The sequence below is a fragment of the Podarcis muralis genome, chromosome 10 (genome assembly GCF_964188315.1).
Source record: "Podarcis muralis chromosome 10, rPodMur119.hap1.1, whole genome shotgun sequence".
NCBI lineage: Eukaryota > Metazoa > Chordata > Lepidosauria > Squamata > Lacertidae > Podarcis > Podarcis muralis.
The window spans coordinates 44,110,537-44,136,358 of record NC_135664.1 but is presented as its reverse complement, the minus strand read 5'-3'; the positions used below and the strand labels follow the sequence as shown (position 1 = coordinate 44,136,358).

Below are 25,822 nucleotides of genomic sequence, written 5' to 3'. Positions count from 1 at the left end.
GAGGAGTGGAAATCCCCATTGAGCAAGCCCTGCCTAACAGGACTGGGCCACGCCGTCTCTTAACAGCAGACTGGAAGAAGAGCTTTGCTCTCGCATGTGGCAGGGGGAGGAGTGGAAAACATGAGCTACGTCTCTCGCTTTCCCAGCTCGGGGGCTGTGATTCATTTGGAGAGTGGCTGGATCTCCGCTGCAGAGGCAAGGGCTGGGAAATCGCTTTTGCTGGGGGTGTCAGCCCTAGAGTACTAAACCGTGTGAGAGGCTCTCGGCAGAAACTCCAAAGCTTTCTTGGCAGCAGGGAGGGGCAGAGGCAGCTGCCTGAGGCCTGGAAGGCAGCCAAGAGCAACCGCTGGCGGAAGATACTGTATCTCTCTCTCTCTCTCTCTCTCTCTCTCTCTCTCTCTCTCTCTCTCTCTCTCCCTCCCTCCCTCCATCCCTCCCCCTCCCTCTTTGCACCCGCCCTGCCATGGCTCCAGTTGTGCGGGGAAAGAGGGAAGGGCAACAGAAGCACAGAGCAGGCGGGGCGGGAGCAGCAGCAATGAATGGATGCCACCCAGAGGTCTTTCCCCTGCCTAGACAACCCACTTTAAAAGCATGAAGTGTCTCCCCCACACTAACACCTTTATGTGCCAGTTGCATTTATGTGCCACTCACAAGACATTAACAAAGGCTCTGTGTTGCAGGTTCGGGTTTTTTTGTTTTTGTTTAAATAGTCAATTGCATGCTTAGAAAGCTTCAAGAGCTCTTGAAACTTTCACAGTGCATTGACAGAGAAACTGCGAAGTGTGTTTGCGTTGCGACAGGGACCGGGTGCTGAAGGGCAATGGGCCCCTACAGACTGGCCTAGGCCAAATGTTCAGGATAGGGCTGCACCTCATAGATGCAGCGCTTGAGCCCACACTTTGCAAGGAAGCATGAGAGGCCTATGCTCCTTTGGTGACATATCCATACATCCCTTCATGAAAAAGGCAGGTTGAAGCACCTCCAACCCTGAGAACAAAACCCTGTATAGGTTTGACTGATCTGGATGGATCTCATTGATCTGGGGTTCTGGCAAGAAAAAAAGAGAGGGAAAGGAGGAAAAAAGTTGCAGAATGTCTGTCTCTAGGTCAGGTGGGCACTGACTGTGGGTTGCTTCAGCCAACAAATCAAAACATATCTCTTTGCCTGAGCTTCCCCCCACTGTTAAAAACCAGTCCGTGGCATTTCTGGCTTCTATAATTGATAGCAATGCTACTTAATTGACAGCGGCTTTTAAAACTGTAATTGCATTATATATTGATTTTTTCATTGTTCAGCAAACTGCCCAGGAATTTCTTTAAAATGAAAGCTGTTATGCAAATCATAGAACTGTAGAATCATAGATGGGGCAGAGATCGATTCCTTGAATGGTAGCGTTGGAAGGGACCACAAGGGTCATCGAGTCCAACCCGTTACAATGCAGGAATATTTTGCCCAATGTGGGGTTCGAACTCATGACTCTGACTGAGCTATCCCTGGTGGCATGAATTAGAATCGTAAGAAGGAAAAAACATGGTGGGTTCAAGTCATAATTGAGAAATGCAGTCAATCTCTGGTAGTTTTAGGAAGGCTCATGGGAAACGCACCAGAGCATAAGACGCACCTAGTTTTTGGAGGAGGAAAATAAGGGAAAAAAATATTCTGAATCCCAGAAGCCAGAACAGCAAGAGGGATCACTGCGCAGTGAAAACACCAATCCCTCTTTCTGTTCTGGCTTCTGGGATAGCTGTGCAGCCTGCATTTGCTCCATAAGACACATACACATTTCCCCTTACTTTTGGATGTGAGGGCGATCTGGCTGCGACATCTGTCACCCCATTGATTGCCAGGGTTGATTTGGCTGATCTGACTGGCTAGGCGGGTGTCCCCTTCCCCTTACTGTTTAGGAGAGAAAAAGTGAGTCTTATAGAGCAAAAAATACGGTATGTGGTTTTTGGCTACTGGCCTGATTGAAGCATGCAGCTACAGGCACACACTCCACCTCTGACTTGACCGGGGCAGAGCAACAAAAACATGTATGTTTTCATAACAGATTTGATTCATTTTTCTCAGGCGGACCAGGAAAAGATTCATGAAAAAAAAGTCATAACATATGAGCAGATTTCCAAAGACTGCAATAAACTATTCTCCTGATTCATCAAAACTGCCACCTGGCTGCTGCTTAGGGTTGCCAATTTCTAAACCAGACTCCTGCAGTTTTACCTTTCAGATAGCCTTGCAAAGCTGCTAGTCCTCAAAAACAGTTACTAGTCTGTCTTTTTTTTTTAATGTGTACCAATATTTATGTCCGACACAGTCAACAGTCTGAAATAAAAATAAAGCTGAGAATAATAATAATAATAATAATAATAATAATAATAATAATAATAGTAATAATAATAATAATAATAATAATAATAATAATAATAATAATTTATTATTTGTACCCCGCCCATCTGGCTGGGTTTCCCCAGCCACTCTGGGCGGCTTCCATAAAAACCAAAGATACAGTAAAATATCACAGATTAAAAACTTCCCTGAACAGGGCTGCCTTAAGATGCCTTCTGAATGTCAGGTAGTTATATCGCTTTGACATCTGACGGGAGGGCGTTCCACAGGGCGGGCGCCACTACCGAGAAGGCCCTCTGCCTGGTTCCCTGTAACTTGGCTTCTCGCAATGAGGGAACCGCCAGAAGGCCCTCGGAGCTGGACCTCAGTGTCCGGGCAGAACGATGGGGGAGGAGACGCTCCTTCAGGTATACTGGGCCGAGGCCGTTTAGGGCTTTAAAGGTCAACACCAGCACTTTGAATTGTGCTCGAAAACGTACTGGGAGCCAATGTAGGTCTTTCAAGACCGGTGTTATGTGGTCTCGGCGGCCGCCCCCAGTCACCAGTCTAGCTGCCGCATTCTGGATTAGTTGTCGTTTCCGAGTCACCTTCAAAGGTAGCCCCACGTAGAGCGCATTGCAGTAGTCCAAGCGGGAGATAACTAGAGCATGCACCACTCTGGCGAGACAGTCCGCGGGCAGGTAGGGTCTCAGCCTGTGTACCAGGTGGAGTTGGTAGACAGCTGCCCTGGATACAGAATTAACCTGCGCCTCCATGGACAGCTGTGAGTCCAGAATGACTCCTAGGCTGCGCACCTGGTCCTTCAGGGGCACAGTTACCCCATTCAGGACCAGGGAGTCCTCCACACGAGCCCGCTCCCTGTCTCCCAAAAACAGTACTTCTGTCTTGTCAGGATTCAACCTCAATCCATTAGCCACCATCCATCCTCCAACCACCTCCAGGCACTCACATAGGACCTTCACTGCCTTCACTGGTTCTGATTTAAAAGAGAGGTAGAGCTGGGTATCATCTGCATATTGATGAACACCCAGTCCAAACCCCCTGATGATCTCTCCCAGCGGCTTCATATAGATGTTAAAAAGCATGGGGGAGAGGACAGAACCCTGAGGCACCCCACAAGTGAGAGCCCAGGGGTCTGAATGTATTGATGCTGCCTGCAACCAAGCCTGCTTTAAGAGTGCCTTGATATGCAGTAATTAGCAGGTGACAACATTTCTCCTCATGCCATGAAAACCTGATAATTGCTGAACATCCAGCAGCTGTCAAAGGCACAGCTGAAAATGCCAGTTGGAAAGTTGGAAATCCTCTGGCTGCTGTTTGCAAATCTCAACAGTGGCGTGAGAAATGCCCTAGCTTGACTTGTCCATAGAGAGATGCCCTAGCTTGACTTCCCCCTGGGGTGTTTGGTTCAGCAACACAGGCAGAAGATCACAGCTATGTAATTTTGAAAGCCAGGCTCAGGGCATGTGATTTCAAGGCAAAAGGTCTCACGTTCCTGGCACCTCCAGGGAGGGCTGGAAACCATAGAAAGCTGCCTTATACTGAGTCAGACCACTGGTTCCTCTAGCTCTGAATTGTCTACACAGACTGGCAGCAGCTCTCTGGGGTTTCAGGCAGTCCTTGCTTACAAAACGTTTCTTGACCAAGATCCAGGAAAAGCTTCTGCAAGTCTGTGTAAACCAGCGTTTCCCAAACTTGGGTCACTGGCTGTTTTTGGACTACAACTCCCATCATCCCTAGCTAGCAAGACCAGTGGTCAGGGATGATGGGGGTTGTAGTCCAAAAACAGCCGGAGACCCAAGTTTAGGAAACGCTGGTGTAGACAATATTGCACTAGTAGGACCAATGGTCTGACTCTGTATAACTCCGTTTCCTATTATCCTAATGCTCCAGAAGGATTGCCACCTTCTGGTTCCATTTCCAACTCAAGTTTTAAAATCCCCATTTTGATTGAAAAGATATATTGTAAAGATGGGACAGGTGGGAATGCGATTGCAAGAGGTGATTTACGAGTAAAGTGGTACCTCGGGTTACATATGCTTCAGGTTACATACGCTTCAGGTTACAGAATCTGCTAACCCAGAAATAGTGCTTCAGGTTAAGAACTTTGCTTCAGAATGAGAACAGAAATCGTGTTCTGGCGGCACGGCAGCAGCAGGAGGCCCCATTAGCTAAAGTGGTGCTTCAGGTTAAGAACAGTTTCGGGTTAAGTATGGACCTCCGGAATGAATTAAGTACTTAATCCGAGGTACCACTGTACAAGAGGTTGCCGGAGAATGCCCAGAGAGGTAGCTAATGCACACAAAGTAACCCTCAATATGTGCCTGCAACAGTTATAACTACGTAGTTTCAGAGTGAATGTACTGTAACTGCAAAAGTAGCCAGTTAAGCTTCTTCCACTCCTGGGACACTCTGTGTTCCTGGCTAGGGTCCTTCAGTTCTTTGCTCTTTGGTCTCCTTTCCCCTCGCTGCCACTTCATCTTCCTTCCTATAGGTTCCTGCCCCTTCTCCTTAGAAAGACCACAGCCCTGACGCATCACACCCATGGACATTGGATGCCAGCATTTTGCCTTTTAGCGCTTCTCAGACTCTGACCTGACTCTGTAAGATGGAAAAAATGTGCCTGCACTCTGCTCTCTTTTATCATGGGGTGTGTCAGTCCAGCCAGCCCATGTGCTCACCACAGAGGACTCCCAAGAGTAATAAAGAGGTCTTGAGGTGGGGGGAATAGGGTGTGTCCGGCTGGAACTATGAGTCCACATTCTCCCATTTTTGATTTAAAAGAAAAGCCCATGCAAGCTTAGGGGCAGACAGATCAGTCTATCGCTGTATCACATGTGTTCATTCTGCTCTGTTTCCACATTAACCCATGAATTTCTTCTTTTCAAATCCCACATACGAAAATGTATCCATTTCATATTTAAACGCATATTTTGAAATGTTTGAAATAGCATATTTTGAAATGTTTGAAACACCTATTTTAGAGCATTGTAAACCCCATTTAAATACACATTTGTATTGCAATGTACACATTCCTAAGCCTAAATTACCCTAAATTACATTTTCCTTTCACATATCTTAGTACATCTTTTTTGAGCCACAGATTGAATTACACAATTTGGAGGTCCACATGTTAGGCTGGTTAGTTTGCATAAAAATACAGATCCACCCTGATGCAAATGTTTTTAGTCAATTAAAAAATGCCCCTCCCAAACAACCCTTATCCGATGGTGATTCTTCCCCCTCACAACAAAGGGTGTGGCCATGGCTGAAGCTATTTTGATTTGCTGGAAATCTCTCTCCTTCCCTCAGTGCCAACTAGGAAAACTAAACCAATGTTCAAAGATGCTTTTGCCGTTTTCTTAAAGGTAATAGGATGACCTGGGCTACAGACATTTGCACACACACACACACACACACACACACAAATGGATTCAGAGGTATATGTCTTGATGTCACATAAGACATGGGCAGATTTGCAATCTGGGAAAACTTTCATGTGCACCACACCTACCCCCAGAACCAAGCACACACTGTAGCTTAGTCTGTTGGCTGCAATCGAGTGCTAAAGTTGTAACAGTCCTACCTGAAACACCTGAGAGCTGCATGGCAGTGGTGGGCGAGGAAAGAGACAAAAGTGGGCAGGGCAACCAATGTAAATGTCACCTAGCAGGCTAGTTCCACACATTCTCAGACAACGCACACTGTCTTCCGTCAGGGAAACGAGGCATTTTCAGAGCTCAAGGACGCATTCCAGACAGACATTATACAGATCATTTCAAGTAGGCTTTGGAAGGCTGCGTCTCTTACAGAAGGGTTGTGATCCTGCATTCACTTGTTTCCAGGAAGAGTCAAGGGCGTACAATGCTAATGGCTTGAGCTTGCTGGGTGTTGGTGGAGTGCTCAGATGTGGAGCTCAAGTACCTTCTCCTTATCCATAGTACAGTTTGAGGAAGTCATATTTCTGCTGTGCCTTGCTCCGAATCAGTTGCACCAAGTTTTGTACTCATTGAATCTCCTCTCAAGACACCAAGAAAGAAGCCTTTCATTTCTTTCAAAGGCATAGCCATAAAATGCAGTCAAGTTAAAGAGCCAAATATGAACCCAGATCTACACTTGTGCTCTTGTATTTCTTCTTCTTCTTTATCCTACCCCTCTGGCATCATGCAGCCCAAGGTGACATATATGGGGGTTGCCAGTGGTCACCCATCCAGGCACTGACCAGACCTAAACCTGCTTAGCTTCAGCGAGGTGGTGGCCTCACATGCCTTCAGGCCATACCCCGGCACTCCAAGGCTGGCGATAAGATTTTATCCCATCCTACTTTTGAAATGCCAGGAACAGAAACATAAATTATGGATTTCTTTTTAGAAATAAACTGCGCGGAACGAGTACAGAGAACCTATAAAAAAAGGTTTATTTGTCTAAAAATTATATTCCATGTTTACATTTAAATGTTTCAGAGAATCAATTAAAATGCCACTAAAACAAATACCAGCCTTCAATATTAAAATAAAGCAGCATTAATATTGAAATAAAGTAAAAAGAGAAACTATAAAATAGTTAGGATCATATTTTTCTCTCCCTCTGCTTTTTATTTATTTATTTACCAGTGAGGGGGAAAGCCTGGGCAATTTTTCTTTTAAGTTCTTGATCTAGTAGTGCCTGTAACTTATCATCCTAGATGCCAGACAAGCAGCCCTGGGGAGTGCATTCCAGCATTGAGGAGCCACCACAGAAAAGGCCTTTTTCAGAGCCGCCACTTGCCTTTGGCAGTAGGTTCCACACTGGTGAAGACATTATCAAGCACATAAGCTAATGAGGAAGGTTTAGATTGCCAGTTAGCTGAGGAACTGATGCCTTATGATAATTGCTTGTGGGATCTGGTTGACTAATAATGATAGTTGTTATTTTATATCAATGGCTATTGGCCACGAGCAATAAGTGGAACCTCCATGTTCAGATGCAGTATCTCTGCAAAATGAATACCAGATGCTGGAAAGAGACAACGACGACAAAACCCTTGCCTTCCTGTGCCGCTTATGGGCTTCCCAGAGGTATCTCACACTATCCACTGGTGGGAACCAGATGCTGGAATAGATGGACCTTTGATCTGATCCAACAGGGCTGTGGCTAAGTGACAGGCAAGGCAGCAGATTTGGTGGGTCCCTCTCCCTGCCATGTGAGGTTCCTTGAGCAAGCACCATCTTCTCTTCCCCTCCTACACACCACAGGCTGAGTCACCTGAGACATTCCAGAATGGTTCTCAGCCCAACCACAGCTTTCATGGCCACACAATGCCCTCCATCACATGGCATTGCACGTGCAGCACACCGCCCAAAAATCATGGGCACACTGCACATGATGCATCTGCAACATGATCCAACTGGGGGACGATTTCCCAGCTTGTGAGAGAATCTCTCCTGTTCTTGAAGTCCATCTAGCACTCAACAAGCCTTGCTTTAAACATATGGGGTGAGGTGGGACGAGGGAAGAAAGCTCTGAAACATTTGCCCCACTTATTTGTCAATGAGCTTTCCCAACTTTGACTCCATCAACCTTCTTTGCCCCATGGTAGAAGTTCCCTACCCTTACAATGGAGTTAAAAAGCAAAGGTGCGTTTTTTCTTCACATGTGAGCCCAGAAGGGCCTTTTGCGTCATCCACACCTGCTAATGCAAACATAAAACCAGCACCAGCTATCATTCACACATATATTTGTTTTTAATAGCGCAAACGTGCGCAAGAGAAGATCAAAGGCATCATGCACAAAGAAAAGCATTCTATTTGGAATGCAACCCACAGGACGCGATGCACCTCTATGTCTTCAAAGCAGAAGTCATAATTCTTCCTCGGTGGGCATGCCTTAGCTAGCACAACATGGCTGATCCCGAGCATTAGTGAAATATTCATGCTATAGGCTAAGCATATGCCAAGGATATTGTGGACCATTATCATGAAAGTCTAAATAATTGCCCGTTTAATTAGGGGGTTCTGCAGTGCCGTGTTATCTGGAAGCAATCTACGTTTAAGCATGAGCTTAATGGGCCTTGCCCATTCCACTTCTTGGGCATTTATATTTATTTTATTTTTTTGCTAGCAGCATGGGATGAATCTGGAGGCAAAGTTTGGATCATTCCAGGTACTTGGATGGAACTGCTGGAGGGAATACTTAACAGGGCCAGCTTGGTTTGTACTAGGGGCAAACTGAGTCATCTCTTCCTCCAAATGGAGTTTTGTTCCCTTTATTGTCTGTGCGAGAAGAGAGAACCCTCCCCTCCCTGGAAACATGTTGAAATGGGCCACACCTAGGGAAAGCTGCATTCCTTCAGGCAGTGTGCAAGTCGATTCAAACAAAATCTTTCCTCCACCACCACTTCAGTTACACACATATATAATCTTTCATTTAAAAATAAATAAAGATCTATAATGCTGCTATATAACCAGAGGCCTTTTTGACAGGTGAGTATAAAGTTGCAGTGCTATGCATATTTACCTAAGTAAGACCAAATGGCCATGGTGAGACCTACTTCTGAGCCGATGGAGGTGGGGAACTGTAATATAATCCTTGAAATGTTTTCTTGTTTGATCCACTACTGGAATTCAGCAAAGTGCTGACCTCAGTGGAAGATCCCTCTGTTTGAAGGTCCACAAGTGCTTAACTGTCTTGGGTGCAAAGCTTTTAATAACATTTGCCAGTTAAATATCACTCTGCACAGGTGATACTTGGCAGGAGCACCAAGAGGCATGTAGAAATTGCTCGTGACAATGATGCCATCTGCGTTGCAAAACACTGCGTGTGCATGGAACAATCTGCACTCAAACAATGCACTTGTTGTGCCCATTAGCTAATTCACTCTTTCAGTCCAATCAATGCAATATAAGTTTATTAAGGGATCACCCTTAAAGGATTTCCTTCCCCAGAGGAATTTCTGGGGAAAGGAAGGCACGCTAAGCTATGTGTTCCAGTTCCACACCCAGCCCAATAGTTTACAACCTGTTAAGACACTCCAGTCTGTGTTGATCCACCCCACATCAAATAACCGCCCCCACTTTAAAAACCATTGTTACTTTTCCAACTGAAAGGGCGTATTCAACATCATTCTTGCTAGCTGGGAATCTTCCCAGCTCAAGTTAAATCCTTCTAACTATGAGGGCTCAGGAGGGGACCCAAGCGTCACAGACCAGACCTGCCAATGCAACAGAAGAAGACTCACTGTACACAGTGCAGGGACAATATATTGAGCAGAGTCAGTTACTCTGGAAGAAACGGGTTGTGCCGCAACTCACAACCCGTTTCTTCCAGAGTAACTGAATTGTGGTCACCCTTGTGGCAAGCGTCAGCCCTTCCTTCAGTTGACTTTTCTTTAGATTTTGACTTTCACCTGCCCGCAAGGTTTGCAAATGCATGCGTGTCACAATACAGGAATGTAGCAATTCCCCTCTCTGCAACAGTCACCCATTAGGCACTTCGTTCCATTTCCCTCTTCTAAGTGAACCCCCATATTCTAATTGTTGCAAGGAATGCAGTGTCTGGGACGCCAGCAAGAAACGTCTCTTCCAAATGAATTAAATAGCAACAGGGCAAGTGCATTAAAATCAAGGACAGCCTGCTCCCCTCTCCAAACTCTCTGAAACTTTGCGAGCCCGAAAGTGGAGGAGAGGAAAGACAGGCAGGTGCTAGCTCCGAGCAAGACAAAATTGCACAGCCACAAGGCACAGTCAGGTTCTGTTGGGAAGCATCCTTACCTTAGAGAAAGAGGTCTTTTGCAGAAGGAGCTGTGCTCTTGAACTCCGGCTGCCTTGAAACTCAGAGCTGCAGTGAAGGGAGTGCTCTGGCTGGCGAGGGTTATAAGTTTCCCCTGCTGGTGTGCTGGGATGGGTGGTGTCTTTTCGACTGTGCTTTAGAAGAGTTTCTATGAATCAGTCTGGCTTTCATGAAAAAAACATTTATTTTTTTTAATATACTACGCCCTGCTTGCTTGGCAGTGAGCCAGAAGTTTCTGGGCGGGGACCCAGCTATTGCAAAGCCTCTCTCTCCCTCCCTCCCTCCCTCTTTTTTTATGGCTTGATGCAACAGGAGCAGCAGCAAGAGGAGGGGGACCCCAGCCTACGCTGCAGAAAGGAGTGACTTCAAGCCTGATGAGTCACACGAGAGAAGACACCCTGGCCAGGTCTGTTTAGTAAATCTTGAGTAATGGTTGCCAACCATAAAAAAAAACATAGTTACAGATGTGGTAACAATGCAAAGGGGATACATCCAGTATAAACAAACAGGGCAACAGCTGCCTGGGTACATTGGGTAGTGATGTCCTCGTGAGTCACTTAGCTGACGCCACCCTCCTTGGCCACAATGCCGGGAATGTCGCCTGTTCAAGGAAAGAAGTACAAGGGGACGGAGTGCACTTTGACTCCTTGAAATGCCAAGCTGTCCAACGCTGCAGGGTGTGTCCATCGTGGCGTTCTCCTGAAGGCACTCCCACAGGCAGAGGACTGGTTTCTGTGGTCTGGATGTCTCCACGTGGAGTGCCTACTCCGTGCCACCTGCAGCACAGTGCTAATTCCTTGCTGCCTTCAGGTTTGGGGGCTTGAGCAAGGTGCCCCCAGCGATTCCACTCTCCACTCTGAGCGGGCTCACCTCACCTTCTCACAGCTTTCCTGCCCTCTCCCACTGGGCCCAGGATGGAGAACTGCCCAGAGGGACAGCACAAGGCAAGAGGAGTGGGGTGCTTCACCTCTTCGCTCTTGTCACTGCTTGCAGGCTCAGAGAGGGCAAGCGAACCGGCCGTGAGAGTGAGGAGGAGGCCCAGGAGTCTCCAGGAGTTAGCAGTTGAGACCTTGGAGGTGTGCACCAGGGAAGGCAATGTTGTCCCTGCTGCCAGTCTACTGCACCAGGGGTGTTGCGTCCAAGACCCTGGGGTCAGAGCAGGGGTCAGCAAACTTTTTCAGCAGGGGGCCAGTCCACTGCCCCTCAGACCTTGTGGGGGACCAGACTATATTTTGAAAAAAATACAGAATGAATTCCTAGGCCCCACAAATAACCCAGAGATGCATTTTAAATAAAAGGACACATTCTACTCATGTAAAAACACGTCCACAGGCCGGATTTAGAAGGCGATTGGGCCAGATCCAGCCCCCAGGCTGGATCTGGCCCATGGGTCAGAGGGTAGTCCTCCAGGCCTCTAGATCTAGCCTTTGGGACTCTCCCAACATTGCAGTCTTCACAGGCACCCTCCTTTCTTGCAGGCCACGCCCCTCACCAGTCCTGTTTCGAAACACTCTTGATTGTTTTGGCTTGGCTGGAAAGGTGTCCTTGAACTCTGAGAAAGACCCTTGCTTGTCAGGATGCAGGACAGAGACAGATGCATGAGAGAGCATAGAAATTAGCCCACGGGACAAAACGCATGCTGGACAAGATTTCTGCATCTCTTTATTTTGTCTTGTTTTTAAACCTATCCTAGTTTTTTGGTACTGTTTTATTTTTTTAAAAAAATGTATTTATGATATGTTTGCAAATCATCGTAAGATGCATGTGAAAGGCGAGTCATCAATTACTTAAAATAAATAAATAATGACACAAATTTGCATCTCTTGCCCCTCCCATCTTTGCCTCTGGCATGCAATCTCTCAGAAGCTGGCCCAGAAGGAAATGTTCTCCACCCCCCAAATTTGATACATGGTATTTAACGCTATACTATGCACTGAATGTGCCTCAGTAGCAATACTTGTTTTTTCTGGGATCATTTCTTCTGCTTCTTGTTCTGGCCCACTGTGCTGGTCTACCAGAAGTCCCTTTTATGATGCTGGAAAACATGTTGAGATTGGGTGTGGGCATGTGCGGAGAAATTATTGATGTACAGTAGCTTTAGCCCTTCTCAGAAGAACATCCATAAATTCTTCCCTGGTGTTCCTTTGCTGTGAGGGAGAATTATCGCGGCTGCCTTGGGCTGATGTGTGGTTGTGAACGGGCAGAGAAGGAGGCTGGTGAGGATGAACAAGCAGACAAACTTGACCAGGAAACTGTTTGTCAAGATACAATCCACACTTTGAAAGGGAGAATATGACATTTTGTAGGACAAAGGCAAGGAGACAAGCCTTAAATCTCAGTGTTTCTCCCTTAAAGGGGAAGAATGTGCAAGTTTGATTAAGTGGAAACTAAAAAAACCCAAAGGCTAACAAATTTATTAGTGCATAAACTTTCTTTGGCTGCAGTCCACTGGTGGATTCACGAAGCATTATATTGAGTTGCAGGTATATATAGGCATGGTTAGAGGGGACGGCTACTATAAATAATGAGTTCAGAAAGAAATTACGGGTGAAAAAGGACAGGCAGCTGCTCTTGATAACAAAGACATCCAGGTATTGATAACCCAGTTAACAACAACCACATCCTTTATCCCAAATTCAAATCATAGAACTTGAGGGTCACCTAGTCGAACTCCCTGCAATGTAGGAATGCTCCCCTGGGTGGGCTTGAACCACCAACTTTCTGGTAAAGAGGAAGACACGCCGGTGGCGTAGCGTGGGTTGTCAGCACCCGGGGCAAGGCAAGTAATTTGCGCCCCCTAACCCGTGGATTTGCGCCCCCTAACCTGTGGATTTGCCCTAACCCCAGGTGTTGCGCCCGATGCGGCCGGGCCCCCCTGCACCCCCCACGCTACGCCACTGAGACACGCTGGTCCACTGCACCACCTGAGAGCACTGAACCTCATGGTGAATTGTAATTCAGTTCCTTCACATTGACCCTGGAAAAGCTCCTGGGTCTGGTTTATTCCTTGGATGGGGTACAGGTGCAATCTTGCACAAAGTATTACATTGGCTTCTCCTGAAACCCAGTTTCATAAGGGCAGCTTTACAGAGCCATCCTCCCAGCTACCCCTTAGTTACCAAGTAAATAAGTTCAGGCCATGTGAATGCCGGACTAGTGATGGCTGTCCTCGTTTGACCCTGAGATACAGGATGCAGGGAACAGCAGGATGGCGAGAAGAATGTGAGCTAGTCTGTGAGCTATTCTGGCAGGATAAGCCCCAGAAAGGTCAGCATGTCAGCTGGAAGTACAAACTGTGTCCAACAGATAAGTGATCTACTAGCCGTACAAGATACAGTTTGTTATGGTGTTTTATACTGGACTGAGGACACTTCATGGAACTGATGACACCTCTGCTAGTCATCACTAGGTCACTTAGCATGGAGAAGGCTATGTCCACTTCCCAGCTCCAGTTGCTTCCTTCCAGCAGCTTTTCCCTCTGCCAATCCTGTGCTTCTGTCATGAACATAGCAAAGCCATAACTCATACATTCCTAGGAGAATTCATGCACATGCCTTCCTAGCAGAAGGCCATGGGGTCAGTCCCCAGCATCTTCTGCTAGGGCTGGGAGTAGGGATGGAATAATCTCTAAATTTTCAGTTCTCTCCATTTCCCCTCATCTTTCCAGGCTTGAAATCATCTCTCCACACTTCTGCATGAATCCATGAAAATTCCTCAGCAGTTTAGTGCAAATATCTCCTAATAAACATGTTTGTATGCTGCTTCAACAACTATGCCCATTTTTGTATGTTATTTTCACTAATACGTGCAATTATATGCAGACTTTATCCTAATATGTATCCATTTTTCTACACGTTGATTGGCTGGAGGAAAGGGCACATTTTGAAGGTTGCTTGTATTTCAGTTCACACATTGTTGTGGAAAGTGTGAATTTGGTAAGTTTACTTTTGAATGCTAAATGAATTGAATTGTTCCCTCGTCCCTTGCTGCCTTTCTGTGTGTAGAAAAAACTGACTCAGGGTCACTGAGCTAGGTGAACCAATGGTGCTACTCACAGGAAACTCCCCTGTTCTTTGTCTTAGAAATCTAATGTCCTTAGAAAGGAGATCATTTACATGGCACTAAAACTGGCCCACGAACTATCCATGTGATGCTAAACTGCTTTTCATCTCAGAACCAAGGGACCCTGTGGAGAGTGAAAAAATGCTAAACATCCCAGATTTCAAAACTGGAATTCTCTTTTTCCTGTGACCTCAATAAAAGCTCCTATATCTAGCTCCAAAGGGTCATGCATGGCAAATTCAATTCATCGCAATGTTCTGAAGGGCATCACATGTTTTGCAAAACACTGTATCACATGGGTATCTCCAGACCTTGTGCATAGTTCATGCACAGTAATAAACAGTGTTTTTTAAAACACCCAGTAATGTGCCTTCTTCCACAAAACCTTTCACATCTCACACTTCCCAGGCTTCTGGTAAGCTATGGCTGACAGTTTGAACAATTCAGAAGAAATTTACTCACTTATGTGGAATTACACTTTCTGTCATCACCTTGCCAAAACAAGGCTGGGAGGGCGTGTTTTCCGTCAGAAAAGCAAGAGGAGGATAGTTGAGTCTTCCTTTGCCTCCAATCTCCCCCTTCTAACTCCCTCCCTGCAGCTTTTCTCCAACCCTACAGTCGTACCTCGGGTTAAGAACTTAATTTGTTCTGTAGGTCTGTTCTTAACCTGAAACTGTTCTTAACCTGAGGTACCATTTTAGCTAATGGGGCCTCCCGTGCTGCCGCTGCACGATTTCTATTCTCATCCTGAAGCAAAGTTCTTAACCTGAGGTACTATTTCTGGGTTAGCGGAGTCTGTAACCTGAAGCGCCTGTAACCCGAGGTAACACTGTATTTTGCACACCTGTGCTTATAGGAACACAGGAAACTGCCTTCTGCCAAATCCAACCATTGCTCCATCTAGCGCAGTCTTGTCTGCAATGAAAGTCGTTTTTGAATAATCCTTTGACATTTTAGTGTGAATTTCTCCCAATAGACACATTTTGCATTCAATTTTGCACATGTTTGCAAAACCATTTCCCCTAACATCATGCCACCCCCCCCCCATTTCCCATTTATAGGCATTTTATCCCAGTAGATGCATTTTTGCACACATTATTTTGCTGGACCTTTTTTTCCTTCTTCCAAAATTCAGAGAAGTGTGAATTTCAAAGTGTGCCTGCATTGTGGTTAATGTATCACCCCAGAAGAGTGCCAATGAAGTAAGTTCACCTTTCAGTGTGAATAGAATGGAATTCCCACCCCCACCCCTAGCAGGGAGCAGCTTGCTGTCTCTTGGCCCTGCCATTCTAAAGACAAGCAACGCTGAGCCTATACTTAAGCCTTTGAGGAGCCTGAGCAGGTGCCACCTGTATTTATCATTGGAAACAGATGCCACATGAGCAGGGTGCTATTATGAGATGGGACATGCCTAGAAACCACCCTCGGTTTCTTGTTTTCTATAACACGTTGCTTCTGTTGTTGCTACTTGATGGCCTTTTTTAAAAGAAAGAAAGAAATGAAAGCCCAGCACCTTTCTGCAGGTGCGCAACTGGGCAGCTCCAGCCCTAAGTGCTCTCTTCCTCTCCCTCTTCTAAATATATATAAATTTATTGGCAGTTTTTCAAGGGTACCATCCCTCCCCTGCAAGAAAAACAGACACAGGTATAACACGTCATCTTTCCCCAGCACAGTTTAATAATAGTAATAGAGTGCTAATCCATTTCACAGAGTTTTCTAAATGTGAATGAAATGTAACTGATACTCAGGTCTCATCAATGCGCTTCCATCTCTCACTACTGTTTAGCTTTGGGCTGCAGGATCATACACGGCTATAATTTGATTTGATTTATTTGTTTAGTTGATTCACACCCTGCTCTTCATTAAGAAATAATCCCAGAGCAGGGATTATAGCTGGGATATGGAAGTCGTTTCAATGATGGCAACGTAATTCAATATTGATGATGGCTTGCCTTTGGGCAAAGGTGTTTTGAAAGCCTCCAATTGCTTTGCACAATATTTTAATTTTCAACCAAGGAAGAGGAAAATTCTACTCCTCCTGGCTAAGATGTGGTTTGAGAACAAGGAAGCTCAGAACCTAGGAGATAAATGAAAACAACATCAAGTGTTATTCTTTCATCTCATGATTTCAGGAAGCTAAGTCATGTGTTTTGAAAATGTGGGGCTCGCAATACCAATCATCGCAAGTGTCTTCTGGACAAATAATTAGAACTACCATTGGAATCTGTAATGCAGAACAGTAGCCTGGATTTTAAAAGCTCTGGATTCTGGAACAAGGCTCAGTCTGCTAGTTAGTAGTTCACCCATAGGCAATTTCATGAGTTTGTGTGAATTGACACCCCCCCCCCCCGAAAAAGTACATGCCTTTTGAATTACTATTTTCTGTGTGGCACATGGCAGGAGAAGGAGTGAGACAACCTTTTGACTTTTTTTTTTACAAGCAGCAGTGATAAAAAATAGCAGCACAGGAGGAAAACAGTGTTTGGGCTTATCCACATTTACCTTTGGCCTTGCTCTTTCCAGGCACAGGTCTCTGTGTTAAAGCTCTGTGTCTGAGCACTCTTTCTGTTGCTGTTTGCTCTGATTCAGCTTTAAAGAGTGAATTGGCACATGACTGTCAACACGCTTTCACGCTTACCGTTAGATTTTTCTTAGGTATTCCAGTGGGTGGTCCTTGATGGAATGTTTGCATATGATGTTTCCTGGCCCCTCCCCTTAACCATTACTCCCCACCCTCCATTACCATTTCCTGCTCTGGACATGAATGCAACAAGTACTTCTGTACCTGTGCATGCAGATTGTTACTTTTTTAAATCCACAGGGAGAAGGCTTGTAGTGTTATCTTAAATCCCAATGTATGTACTGTGTTTACAGTCTCCAAGGTAACTCCCCACATGTGTTTAGAACACGAGATAATAGCACCTCAGAATTGATTTATTGAAATTCTGACATGCCCACAACATTTGGCACTCAGTGAAAATAGGCAATGCTTGTATTATTTGGGCTACAGAACATCCAGGAGTAGGGCAATAGGTTTACCCAGAGAAACATCACTGCCTCTGTGAGAAACCTGCTTGTGAAAATGTGCTAATGGATTTCTACATCACCATCAGTTGCAGATCTGCAATGGACTAGTTTTATTTCACAGTTTTTCCAGGGTGAGGGAAAAATCTGGGTTGAATGGAAAAACGAGTATTTTGGCATTTTGATAATGGCAATGTCAGGCGATCTGTGCAAAAAAAAAAAAAAAAAAAAAGGTGTGCATTCCCATGAAGGGATCTTCCAGATGGAAGTTCCTTGTGGAATCAGTGCTGCTCAGAAAGGGAGGAGGTGCTTACCTGAATTCCTGGCAGATAAGTCTCTGCTGCTTACCAGAACGGGGAGGGGCAAGGCGGCAGTGAGGGTGGCACAAAGTTGTTGTTGTTGTTGTTAGAAGCAGAGAGAAATCAAAATGCTCAAATTTGTCATTCCTTGGTCCCATCACCATGACAAGTCTTCACATGTTGCTCTAATGGACATATTAGCCAAGCTGTTCATGACCAATGGGGTGGCATAGACCACTCATAGCCATAGGAGGACATGTGTGGGGGGGGTGTGGAGAGAAAAATAAGACACTTTGTGTGGTCATATGGCACTTCCTGCTGAGTCTACATCTTGCAACATTCATATGCTCAGGAGAGCTTTGAGGTCAGGTTTCTGGGTGCGTCCCTTTGACCAGCAGACCCATGAAACCACAGTGAGTAAAGACAGGATGCCCGTCACAGCTGCTGCCCCTTGTTTCTTTCTCCACAAACTCACACATCACCCTCTATCCTCCATCTAGGCCAGTTCAAGGACAAATTCCAGCTAGGCAAAAACAGTCGAGGAGGGTGCAAAGCAGGGCTGGTGAGTGGGTGTGGCCTGGGGAGAAAAGCTGTGGCTGGGCAGTGAAAGTCCTGGTAGAGAGAGGCTGCAGGAGCCCATTTGCTCACCAGGTCTCAGGTCTCCCAGCTCAGGCTTTCGGTGTTCATACGCTATTCTGTAATATGTATAACAACCATACAAGGTAGGACAGCATCAGTGGCGGTCTTTGGGTTCTCAACTTTCAGCGGCGCCCTGTGCAACGCTAAAATTAGACGCACAACCTGCTCCATTCTAAAGCACTGTTTTAGTGCCCCCTGCAGCGCAGCACTCAAGGCGACCACACTTGTTGCGCCACTCTAAAACCACCTCTGACAGCACTGTTTCCCCCATGTTACAGCGGGGTGGTGGGAATGAGGCTGAGACAGAGGCTTCTTTGTAATTATTGGCATGCCTGTGATCTTAATCACTGTTCTAATCTGCCTCTCCCTATTAGCAGCGAAGACACACATGTGAATATTTTCACCCCTTGTACGTTTCCCATGCGGGCGAGTACCTTTCCCAAAAGCAACTCTTTAAGTTTGAGTGAGGCAGTGGGGTTACCTGGATCAGAAGACTTCCTCCCAGGCATTTGATGATGCAAACTGATTAGAGGATCTTTTGGCTGGTAATTGTAAATTGGTTTTATGTGAATGATGTCTTTTAGGGACTTACAATGTGCATTTCAGTGTTTAAATTGTTGTTAAGGTTGAGTTTTAATTTCTGTTGTATCTTTTCAATTTTTCTATTGTGCTAGAAGCTGCTCCCAGGGATTTCACATTTCACTCTCCCAATGATCTCCCCAAACTTTGGATGTATGCGTGGAGTTGCTTATTTGCATCTTAGAATCACACCCACTGTTTTCAGGGCTAGGGTTACTCCCTGTCTCGATCACCCTCTCCTTCATTCACACACAGATACAGACACACAATTCACATTATATTTTATTTTTACATATTTTTTATTAAAGATTTCTTGGTTCATAAAGAGCGCATAACCCACCTACTCTCAGCAGCCAGAAACATAATAGCCAGACACTGGAGAGACCTGTCAGGAGTAAGCATGGACCAATGGTACCAAATAGTATGGGAAACAGCCTTATTAGAAAAACTAACCACTAGAGTGAGATGAGCGCACAACCCTGGAGTCTGGCAAGACTGGCCCGTACGGGCAGGGGTACCTTTACCTTTACCTTTTAACCAATAAACAGAAACTGACACAGGGACAAACAAAAGAAGCTGCCTTCACCCTGGTATGGCTCCCCTTTATCACGTACACAGCCCAACACGACAACGACAAGAATCTGCCAACAGAACACAATTCACATTTGTAAAAAAAACCACACACACACAAAAAAGAAGAAGCACAGCTTGATGCTTTCTCTCACAATGCTTTGTCACTCCTTTTATGACTCCCTGGTTTCTGAGACGCCATATGGGCAGGAAATAATAGTGTGAGATTCAGCATAGAAATATGTAGGCAGTTTATCTTGGGGGAAATAATGTGAAACAGATATTTCAGTGGGAGGGGGAATTGGGAGTTTTGAAAAAAGGAGAGACCGTATTGTAAAAGCAGCTGCTAACTCAGGAAAGGGCAGCAGTGTTGACGTGATGCCAACGAGTTTGTATTGAATGTTCCCTGCCTTACCTCCTCCCCATCTTGACTCCATTTTCTGATCAGAATAGGAACATGACATTTGCATAAGCATCACCTTTCAGATTTATTCATTCTTCAGAGTTTAAGGCAGGGAAGTTCAGAAACTTGAATCTCTAGCAGAGGTATGGGGCGGTGGTGGAGGGAAGCACAGCGATGAGAGTGGTGGGTGCAGAAACGAACAGATTTTTGTGGCAGTTGCAAAGGGAGGAAGAGGTTTCTCTGACCTCATCCACTGACAGCTGGAGGTCCACTCCAGATTTCTTCTAGTTTCTGAACTCTTGGGAGGTTCTGGTTTCTAGTTTCTTCACAGTTCTGCATTTTAGAAACTCTTTCTGACAAAGCATACTATGGAAAGTTCTCTTTTGATAGATAATTACAGGACATAGCATAAGGTGATCACAAGCGCAACAAACTTTGTGTTCTTAGTTTGTGTTTTTATGCTGTGAACCATCATAAGATCTTTGGATGAAATGTGGTATACAAACTAAATTAATTAATAAATCATCATCCTCACCATTATCCCGGGATAGGTGTCAGGGACTGGGCAGAGAAAGAATGGTGGAGACCGCCTCCCCATCCTGACCCTTCCAGGGAGGAGGAAGAGGAAGACAGTATAGAATTACAACAGGGGTTTGAGGAAGGTAGCAGCTCAGAGGCAGATGAGGGGAAAAGTTGGGAAATAATGGGAGAGGAAGAGGAGGAGGAGGCAGAATCAGAGCAGCAGCTGGCTGACACGGTGTCATTAGAAAGCATTCCAGACCCTCCATCTCCCAGAACCCGGCAAGCCTTAAAAGTAGGAGAGCAAAGAGCTCAAAGACAGTGGGCACCTAGCAGCACCCATAGAAGTGATGAAAGAGGAAGTGGGAGAGACGGGGTTGGGGGGTGGAGATTCACTCGGGACAATGCCATTATCCAAGAGGCTGGGTTCTATAGCCTTTCTCTGTAAATATTGAGATAAAAAAGGATGGTAAGAAACTTTTCCTTGTCTTTAGACTTTCCTGGGTAACCAGTCGGGAGCCACTGTCAACATCCTGACAATAGGGAATCTATGGCTCTCCAGATTGGTTTCTGTTGCCAATTGCACACCTGATAATCTTCAAGGGGAAAAATAGGGTTCAGAATTAGGAGAACAGTGGAAGATGCTTTATACTCACTGCGTTTCCAGTGCTGGATTCTTAATCCCTGTTCATGCGACATTATCCAAAATGCATATGCAACCTGCACTTCGTTACGAAATACAACTGTTGATGAGTTGTTTCTCAAACCAGCTTCACACTAAATGGAGTCCTTAAGCCCAGGCCTAATCTACCTCTTGCCAAAGTGAGAACACAATAGCAGGGTGTAAAAATGTTCCTGCCCCCCAGATGTGCGTGCACACGCAGAAAAGAATCAGACGCTAAGGAAACTCTGCTGATGTGAAATGCACCTGGAGGTACACAACACCACTGCACCCTCAGGTGGTAATGTGAACACCCCGCCCCCAATTCAGACCTTTGGCCTTCTAGCTTGGCTTTGTCAACCCTGGCCGGCAGTGGCTCTCTGGGGTTGCGTGAAGCAATCTTTCTCAAACTTCCCAGCCCTAACTGGAAACACCAGGGAATGAATTGGGGGCCTTCTGAATGCAGAGCATTCTGCCTCTGGGTGGAATGGAAGTTGGGGTGAGGCTGGGGTGGGACTGAATTTCCCACACCAATTTGAAGTAGCCAGTCATTGACTTGCTGCATTTGCAATGCTTCTGGTTTCCACCTTGAAATGTAAAGGCTGCTCAGTTGGTTAGATGACTAACTCTTTTGTTGATAGGATCCTGGGGATAGGAGGAACAGACTCAACAAGAAGGGGTGGGTGTGGGAGAAATGTGTAGATCAGGTACACCTAAGGGAACTACGTGCCTGAGATGCTTTTCCATTTGCCTCTGGGACAAAAAGAAGGAGCTCCTCCTGATATTTTGGGTAATGTGACTCTCTGTTTTCAAAGAAGTTCACCTGATAGTTCACTATGAAGAGAGAGAGAGAGAGAGAGAGAGAGAGAGAGAGAGAGAGAGAGAGAGAGAAAGGAACACTCTCAACCATCCCTTCTCATGAGAATTTCTGCACATATATTTTAAGCAGGCACTTAAAACCCAGTTCTCAAATTCTCCACATGGAAATGAAAATTCTGCAGCAATATTGTGAAATGGGAATGAAAAAATTGACACCACTGTGCACAGCAACAGGAGCCAAATGCATGACTAGAGGTTCGAATCCAAACTCGGCTATGGAGACATATAATATTATTATGACTTAAGCCTCGGTAAAGTGGAATTAAAGTGGACACCCTGAAGCTTTTTCAAAGGATGAATGAGATAGGAATTCTACATGCAGCCTGATCTAAACTACCTCTACTTAGAAACAAGTTCCACTGTGAGGTAACTTTCCAAAGGATTATTAAAATTCCATATGATGCAAGATTAGGAGTCGAAAAAAATTATTTCAAGTGTTAGGTGACAATTGTAAACGTGGGGAAATGTAAACTCTGAATGGGTGCAGTAGACCTGACCACCAATCAAACACTTGTGATTGATGGATGAAATCATCCTTCTAGGAAATATGCATTCATGTAAAAACATTACTAGACTTCTTTGGATATAGCACAATATTCTAGGAGAGGCCACCATTATATTTTTACCGTGACAATCAACTGAGCTATAAATACTGGGAAGAGTTTTGGGCTTCTATGATGGCGATGAAGCATCTCCCAAAGCACACATTTCCTGCCGTAAAATAATCACTAATCACTAATCACCATCATCATCATCATTTATTTATGCCCCACCCATCTGGCTAGGTTTCCCCAGCCACTCTGGGCAGCTCCCCTCAAAATACTAAAAATACAATAAATCATCAAACATTAAAAACGTCCCTTCAGTTGTCTTCTAAAAGTCAGATAGTTGTTTATTTCCTTGACATCTGATGGGAGGGTGTTCCACAGGGCTGGTGCCACTACCTAGAAGGCCCTCTGCCTGGTTCCCTGTAACTTCACTTGTTGCAGTGAGGGAACCATCAGAAGGCCCTTGGAGCTGGAGCAAACACCACCCACTGAGAAAATGAGGGACAGATATCAACATTCAAATATATGGGGGTATATATATATATATATATATATATATATATATATATATATATCCATATCCTTAGCCTGGTGTCAAAAAGATGTTTAGGAAAGTATTCCAAAGACAGAGAATGAGCCACTGAAGAAAAGGCCCTTTCTCATGTGCCTGGTTGCTATTGATCCTACCTCTCCTGAGAGGAGGACTCTTGCCTGACATGATCCTGGCACTTGGAAGGAAAGAGGGCCCACTGCTTCTGACATTCGATGCAACTTAAAATACATCAGGAAGAACTTTCTGGTGGTAAGAGCTGCTTGAAAGGGGAACGGTCTCCCTTGGGAGGTCATGAACTCTCCTTCCTTGAATGCTTTTGCTGATATTTATGCATTGCTGAGGGTTGGACTGGATAACCCTTGGGGTCTCTTCCAACTCTACAATTCTATGATTCTTTGATATGCCTCCACCTTTTCCCCAAGTTCCTGACATAGAGGAAAGCCAGAGCCTGCTCCCTGCAGTCCACCGTGAGCTTTGGAGGCCTCGCTGCTTTCAGGTGAGTGCAATTGGACCTGGTCAAGACAAGTCCATGCCTATCAGTTACTGGGACAGGCCTTTGTCTTTCTTTTGCTGGGCACTGGAGCTGCCACTCACCAGATTCAAGGATATAATTGACATGGGTGACCTGGCAGTCATGTTTGTGACTCCCTGGAAAGACTTCTGCCCAAGACCTTAGAGGACCACTGCCAGTCAGAGTAGCTTCACATAAAAGCACCCAAACACAAGTTCTGTTTTAGATGTGTGGTTCACTTAAAGAAAAAGGGGAAAAAAGTTTTGAGGAGAGAAAGGAAGAGAACAGCGCATGCATTGTGAATGTCTGACTGGCATGGAGCATGTTTTTGAGAGGAGGCAATGGAGTTCTATTCTCGAGATGGAAGAATGAATGGCCAAGTACCCATCAGAGGCATTTCAGTTATTCAGTCCTGCCTCTCAGGAGAGGGCCATCAGTCCTAGAAATCTGTTTGGTACAAGTTGTGCACAGAGCTACATTCAAAAGCTCGCACGAGGAACACAGCTGTTGCTGCCAAACATCATTAGATGATGATCATTGCCTTTGTGGCTCTCTGTCAGGCGTCTCAGGAGGAATTTCAGAATGTAAGATTGAATCAGAAGCCTTGATTAGGGGGAGGCTGAACTTCCTGAAAGTTAAATCCCTTTCTCTTTAGCCCCAGCTTGACAGGGCCCATCCCATGATAAATTGCTTGAGCTTGGATTGCTGATGTATAATTTAAAATACTACCATGCACACAGGGGGGATATTATTTGAAATGCAATTCACGCCCTGAAATGTCTCAAACAGGGGCTCAGTTTCCCTCCTCCCCATCTCATGATTTCTAGCTCTGTGTCTCTTCTCTCTCCTTGCAGTGAAGACTCCCTGCACCCCCATTTCACTATGGAGAAGCACTTAAAGGCGTTCCCTGCTCCCTCCTTCCAAGTCTAGATCAGAAAAAGAAACAACCACATCTGGAAGCTATTTGGAGGATCTCTTTTTGACATTCCTCCCTTTGAAATAGAATCCACAGAAAGCCTGTCCAATGGAGCTTTTTAAGCGCTGTGTATGGAAGAGTGCTTTGCAAAGGGGTCCTCCCGAAAACAGCCTGTCAGATGACTGATAAGAAAGGATGGGACCCAAATATTGCATGGAATGGAGAGGGCAAGGAAAGCTCTGCAGAGAGATTTCCACTGAGTTTATGAATTCAGCTGTATCCTGGGGCTGCTGCTGAGACCAAGAGTGGGGAAATCTGTGGCCACCCAGATGTTTCTCTACATCCATCCCATCAGCCCCATCAGCCCAGGCCAACACACCCAATGGTCAAGAATGATGAGCGTTAGAGTCCAGTTGCATCCAGAGGGCCATCATCTCATCTCTGCCTACATATGATGACTTTTAACAGGAAAATGTCATTAATGAGGTATGCGCAAGATCATTCAGAAAAATATTGCTCCTTTCGTGGTGAAATATTGGTGCTGAAAACTTAGAGAAACTTAGTTTTCAGTGGAAAAAATGGTCCTCTCTCCATGTCATTATTTGGAGGAACATAAATTAAACAAAACAAAAGATAAACAAGTAGCCTTAGATGAACTGGAGGATTTTTGAAACGTGATATGGTCACTACAGGCAACCCCCTTTTAAGCACATTCATTATGTGTAAGGCCGCACACACCCGCATCACGCCAAACCCAGAAGTGACCCAAAAATGTCACAGAAAGGGGCGGAATGGGGCAGGGGCGAAATGCGGGGCTTGCAGGCTTTTCCAATGGTGTTTCAAATATACATGATTTTACTGACGCGTGTGGTGCCTTCGAACGTAACCTCCATGTAAATTGGGGGGAGGGCTATATTTCAAAAATGAAATTAACTGATAAAAATAAACACAGCAAACAGCAGAAACAATTACACCAAATATTATATTTCTTTTTAAAAAATTAAAAGCTAGAGACAGTCTAAAGCTATTCACCCGGTGGCAAAAGATTTATGTACCGTTTGATTATTTAAAAGCAAGAACACAACAACCCCAAAGCACCTCTAAGTGGTTTACAAAAACCAATTGCACCCTTAATTGTGCTTTTGCACATAGCACTTATTGCTGGTTAACATTTTTCAACTGCTTCCCCCTAACATGCCAAGAAAATGGCTGTACATGCATGACTTTGTCACGAGTGATTGGCAAGGTGTGAATATCTGAGCTGGGCATGTGGCAAAGCTCTTGGAAGTTTGTGCATCGTTCACGGGTCTCAGGCTTGCACCTGACCACTGCAGGGTCTTTTGGAACGATGGATGTGGAAACAGGGAAATGTGGGGTGGAGACTGCTAAAACAGCCACCTGGAGTTGCAGCCACTGTGGCCCATTCAAATGGTGTGCTCTGCACATTTAATGGTTCAGATATTAAACGAAGTTAAGGCAGGAAAGAAAATCAGCCATGCTGCAGGGATAATGCTTGGCTCCCTGCCTCGCTTGTTTTCCAGCCAAG

At 45.3% G+C, this 25,822-nt stretch overlaps 2 protein-coding genes across 3 annotated transcripts in view; one reads left to right on the top strand and one right to left on the bottom strand.

Moving 5' to 3' along the window:
- EMP1 (epithelial membrane protein 1) overlaps positions 1-10,231 on the bottom strand; it is a 32,210-nt gene extending 21,979 nt beyond the window's left edge. The window contains exon 1 of one of the 2 annotated variants that reach the window (XM_028746711.2): positions 10,095-10,231. The gene's annotated coding sequence lies outside the window, so the exon portion shown is untranslated. The remainder of the gene's footprint in view (positions 1-10,094) is intronic. The other variant, XM_077934915.1, reaches the window with a different exon arrangement.
- GSG1 (germ cell associated 1) overlaps positions 1-25,822 on the top strand; it is a 111,920-nt gene that overhangs the window by 50,783 nt on the left and 35,315 nt on the right. Inside the window, exon 3 of the mRNA XM_028746658.2 lies at positions 10,426-10,519. The gene's annotated coding sequence lies outside the window, so the exon portion shown is untranslated. The remainder of the gene's footprint in view (positions 1-10,425; positions 10,520-25,822) is intronic.